Raw genomic sequence first — 6,245 nt, forward strand, 5'->3', positions numbered from 1 at the left:
TGTATGATAGTGAAGTTGGTATTGGTGAAAATGTTGTCGGACCATTTCTTCAAAGAGTCAAAGATCTTGGAGTGTATATTGTCTGATTGCATATGTTCGCCTATATTTGAGGTCTCCATTATATAGTTTTTTAAGTTATTTCTAATCTTGATCTTAAGGATATGAAGAGGTAGTGATTTATATTGGTAGGCTGTATAGGCCTATTTCTTTTGCAATTATATAAACTGGAGTGTTTTCATTCTTTCTCATAAATATATGATTTTATGTTTATTACATGTAGTATTTCTCTGTTTTTGTCTTCCTTGCTTGATATAAAAGATTTTTTAAGTATGGAGTCCGGTGTTCAGATATATAGATTGGTGTTGGAGTTTCTTGTCGGTTAGGATCGATGTTTTCGGCCTTGTTTTCTTGCTTGCTGCAAGAATGGAGTCTGTCAGACTTGTGCTTGTAAAACGAGCGATGATTGGTGGCGGTCTCTCTTTGTTTTTTTGTGGGCCTCGTTAATAGAGGCGATGTCTATGGTTCCGACTTGAATGCCAATTTTGCTGCCGATCAGTTGTACTATGTTGCTTATATTTTCTGTCTTTTCTTTTGGTATTCCAAAAGAAGAAAAAATATAATAATAATAATAATAATAATAATAATAATAATAATAATAATAATAATAATATCTTGTTAGGGATAAGGATTACGAAATGAAAGCACTTGCTTGCCAACTCTTCATCAGTTGCCGCTTGCAACTAGTAATAATCTCGATTCAGCTATCAGTGATTGGCTACTGGTGAAGATTGAACTGCCCACTCAGTCTCTAAAAAGTTTGGGCTAAAATGGTTTTGCCTCTTCCCTATAAGGGAATAAAAGGCATTAGCTGATAGCTGATAAAAATCCAGTTCTGTGAAGCTCAGTGAAAGTGATGTTTGTTTATTCAGCGCTCGGGTGCCCAAATAGAGGCCTCCTAGTTCTTTAATTCTAGTTGCCGAATTGAAGAACGTTTTCTAAACCTTTCTTCTATTGATTCCTGAGTTAGTTGATTTCTGGCAATGGAAATCTTGGTTTTTTCTCCCGGAAACTGGGACTTTTACGTCCAAAAAATTCAAGAAAATTGACTGTACAATCCACCCTATTACAGATAATAACATATCGCATTAGGTTTAAGGACCATGAGATTGCGACACTTGTCAGTCGTTTCTTCATCAGGTGCTGCTTATAATTAGTGATAGTTTTAGGGCAGCTATATCTGACTGGCTACTAGTGGAGATCAAACTGACCATTTAGTTTCCAAAATCTAGATAAGGTTAAATGGCCTTACCAACTCCCTACAAGTGACAAAAAGATGTTAGATAAGTTTTGATAAAAAATCCTCTCTTTTATTCCATAAAGAGAATAGGAAGAGCCCCTTTATCCCCAACTTTTGAAAGTAGTCAGCCAGTCCCTTCCCTAAAGCTTTCACTGATAAAGGAACTTAAGCTATCAATAAAGAAATGTGTCTAGAGCACAACAGTCAAAATCACTCATATTATTGTCTGTACTAGTGAGCGTTCTGCAGTCGATTTTTTATGAAAAGCAGGGGTAAAAACACTAGCTTCTAGGACAAAAAGTCTACTTGCACAGTGACAAAGACAAATTCTCTGACAGGAACTGGTTCACGAAATGCCAAAAACATTTCTCTGGATGGCAAGTGGAATCAAACCTATAAAGATCTTTCTTTCTGCAACCAATGCCTTGGAAACAAATATTTCCACAGGACTTCATATTATATGCAATTGATATCATCCTCTTAAGAATTTAATATAAGGCTTTAAGAGTATTTTAAATAAATTAAACGGTTCCTGTGAAGACCTCTATGCAGATCAGCAATTAAAAGAAACTGAAATTAATTAGGAAAACAGAAAATTGAATTCTACTATAAAAAAGTACTAAAAGCACTATTATTATTATTATTAGAGTTTACGAAAACATTTTATTGGTAATAAAAGTCCCATAATGTCTTTAATTCTCTGTAGGGAGTGAGCGAGCCTGTTTTAGCCCTATCTAACTTAACTAAAGGAAAATAAATTTCCACATGTGGCATATCATATATCGCCTGGCCACAGACTGTTACTATTATAAACGGCATTCAATAATTAGTGGCAGAAAAGTGCTGCCATCCCATGCACCCAAACCCTAATGCAGTATTTTATTGTGTGATATAGTATGGGTTCTGCGGTTAATTTTCTTCAGTTTATGGGATGAACAACTCTAGTTTCTAGGAAAAAACCGCGCGTACTCGTACTCAAGATCGACTAACTCTAGTCGGTGACTACATTTGAACTCAGAACAGCTTTTATAGAAAACTAATCATTGAAACAAATAATACAGTAAGGGTGGTGTGGTGAGGAGCTGACTGAATAAAGGTATATGGAACAAGAGCGATATTAAAAACCTCTAAAGTAGAGGTATACAAGATATTGCTAAACACTGGCTTGAATGTCTTTAAACAAATGGAGAGTTGGATGAGTAAAAACAATTAATCCAAGTCTAGAGATAGGACATATCAGAGTTTTAGGAAAATTCGTGGAGAAAACAGGAAATATCACCAGCAGAATAAACCAAAACAAAACGGCATAACATACCATGTTATTTTATTTCTCAAAGGGAATAGGTAGAGCGGCTTTACTCCTAACTTATCTTTCAAAATAGATGGCATTCGAATCGGCTCATTTAGCCACCAACATTAGCTTGTCTAATTGCTAGAAATGATAGGCATTTGTTGCTCTTTAATCCTAACTGATATATTATTGTCTAAATAGAATGAGGTGTATGATCGATTTTTCTCAGTCACAAGATCAAATCCGAGTTTTTATAGATAAAAATGAAAAACACTTGTCTACCTCAATTATTAACTAACTCGGGAGTGATCAAAAAAGAAAAAAATCAGTAGCTAGGATCATATCTAGCAAATGTTTTTTCATCTGATGAGCTCACATTGGTATCAGAAAAGTTGTCACAACATTCCACTGGCACGCTTATATATAGGGGGAGCCTGTGTAGCTCAGTGGTTGTGACGTTTGCACACCACGGCACTTTGACGACCGCACGAAGAAAGGCTTTGTTTCGAATCTAGTCGACGACTAGAGGAAATTTTTCTAAGCCTTTTATTCGACCGGTTCCCGAGTTAGTTGATCTCTGGCATGGGCAAGTGGGTTCTTTTCTCCCAGAAACGCAAGAAAATAGACCATAGAACCAACACTATTTTCAGACATTAAATATATTGCGTTAGGGACGACGAGATGGTGGAACTTGTTGAGCCGTCTCTTTACAGGACGCTTAATTAGTGACAGCCTTGGGTCAGCTATCTCTGATTGGTTACCAGTGGAGATTGAAATTGAACTACCCACTCAGTCTCCAAAGGTTAGATAGGACTAAAACAGCCTTACCTACTCCCTATATGGGAATAAAAAGGCGTTACAATAAAAAACATTATAAAGAAAGAAACATTGAGTCACTACAAGTCTATAAATTATAAAACTGTAAATTCGACTATAAACCACTGTTAACATTGAACTGGAGCTACAGTCCGAGTTAAAGTTTCACTGTTAGACACATATGCGCGTTTGGCTTCACGAGTGCGCCAATATCTGACAGCAGAGCTGAATGAGTCCGGTAAATAGTAGCTGAGGGTACTGTTTATATGGAGAGGGGTCCATGACAATTTCTTTAGAATCGATTATGCGGCGTTTTACCTCGTCGTGGCATATGTGAAGGTTTGAAGTTGTCCAGTTTATCTCATGTTGGCGGCCTTCATTATTTGTGTTTACTCAAAACAGGACATGGCTTGAGAGGACATTAGCTCTGGTTTTTTTGTAAGCAATGTCTCTACGGTGTTCTTCGAGACGTAGGAGGATGGATTTTTCCGTTTGGCCATGGTATGGTTTTATGCAGTCACATGCGATTGTGTACACAACTGAGAATTGCAGATGGTTGTGAGCTTGTTTGTATTTTCTTAAACTTGATCTTAGTTTGGGAAGAGGAAAGAAGCACGTTTTTATGTTAAACTTTCCCAAAATTCTTCTTAGTTTCTTGAAGAGCGTGCTGATGGCAAGGAGATATAACTTTGGGGGTCGTCCTGTGTTTCGTTGTTTCGTTGACGGCGGTATAGTTGTTTATTGATAGTTTTTGAAGAGTAGCCATTGTTTTTGAAGGTCCTTTTAAGATGTTGTAGTTCATTTTTTTTAGTTCTTCTTCATCTGACAGTACAGATCTGGCACGATGTGCTAAAGTTGAGATGATACCCATCTTCTGTGCCGGATAGTGATGTGCGGATGCATGCAGGTATCTGTCTGTGTGTGTGTAGGTTTCTAATGATTGAGATTTTTATGGAGTCAAATGTCTTAATAGGTTTTACGTCCATAAAAGGTTGAGATCCATTTTCTTCAGTCTCCATGGGTAATTTGATGTCTTGGTGGAAATTGTTTACGTGATTTAAAAAATTGTGAAGATTGTCAATACCGTGTTCCCAGATAAAGAATATGTCATCAAATTATCTAAGCCAAATTTTCTCTGCTGTCTCATTGTGCTAACTCTGGCTACTTTGAATTTGAAGGAAAAATTTACAAACAGAATAAAGGATTAGCAATGGGCAGCCCCCTCTCTCCAATACTAGCCAGCATCTTTTTCGAGGACTTCGAACAAAAGGCAATCTCTTCTACATTCAAGCCAAACATTTAGCTCAATCATTAGAAACCTACACACACACAGGCAGATACCTGCATGCATCCGCACATCACTATCCGGCACAGAAGATGGGTATCATCTCAACTCTAGCACATCGTGCCAGATCTGTACTGTCAGATGAAGAAGAACTAAAAAAAATGAACTACAACATCTTAAAAGTACCTTCAAAAGCAATGGCTACTCTTCAAAAACTATCAATAAACAACTATACCGCCGTCAACGAAACAACGAAGAAACACAGGTCGACCCCAAAAGTTATATCTCCTTGCCACATATCAGCACGCTGTCCATGAAACTAAGAAGAATTTTGGGAAAGTTTTAACATAAAAACGTGTTCTTTCCTCTTCCCAAACTAGGATCAAGTTTAAGCAAATACAAACAAGCTCACAACCATCTGCAAATCTCAGTTGTGTACACAATCGCTGTTTTGAGTAAACACAAATAATAAAGGCCGTCAGCATGAGATAAACTGGATAACAACTTCAAACCTTCACATATGCCACGACGAGGTAGAACGCCACATAGTCGAGTCTAAAGAAATTGTCATGGATCCCTCTCCATATAAACAGTAACCTCAGCTACAATTTACCGGACTCATTCAGCTCTGCTGTCAGATATTGGCGCACTCGTGAAGCCACACGCGCACAGAACTCCACTGTAGCTACAGTTCAAAGTAGACTGTGGTTTATAGTCGAATTTATAGTTTTATAATTTATAGTTTTATAGTGACTCAATGTTTATTATATAGTGTTTTTATTGGCTTTCTGTGTTCTCTCACGCCTGAAGAAGTCGGCCACTCAGATGAAACATGTTGCGTAATTAATAAATTTAATTGGTTGTTCTAATTCTCGGATCTCAGTCAGTACAAAAAAGTATATATATATTTATATATATATATATACTAAGTTATTTTAAATATAAACCTGCTTTTATTTACTCCATTTCCCAAGTAAGCAAACAGACAAGTCAATCAAGTTTGCGCCTTGTTTAAAGTAAGCAAACAGACTGACTTGTCTGTTTGCTTACTTGGGAAATGGAGTAAATAAAACCAGGTTTATATTTAAAATTACTTGGTATCTTTAACATATATTATACCCAAGGTAAAAAACTTTCTACATATATATTAAAAACATAGATTTAATGACTGAAAACCGATATAACTTACACACACACACACACACACACACATATATATATATATATGTGCTATATGTTGTTGGCTTTTATCATTGATTGATGAGATAAATTACATAGTAATCATCACCTTAGGTGGCATCTTTATACTAAAGGTTTGCAATTATAGATCTCTCCATAATAGAACACTAGGGCTAATACTGCAAAGGAGCCCCATGATCCTAGTGCAATGCATAGGAATAACAGTTGTTATAAGATTATGTTATACTTTTCACACCATTAACAGTTATATTGGCATGATGCTATATGTTATAAGAAAATAATAGTTGGTATAAGACAATATTACATACTCGTATTTACATGAAAGTAACAGGTGATCCTTATTCACACTGTAAAGC

This window comes from Typopeltis vanoorti, chromosome 20, assembly GCF_054136105.1.
Source record: "Typopeltis vanoorti isolate ZY-2024b chromosome 20, IOZ_Tvanoo_1.0, whole genome shotgun sequence".
NCBI lineage: Eukaryota > Metazoa > Arthropoda > Arachnida > Uropygi > Thelyphonidae > Typopeltis > Typopeltis vanoorti.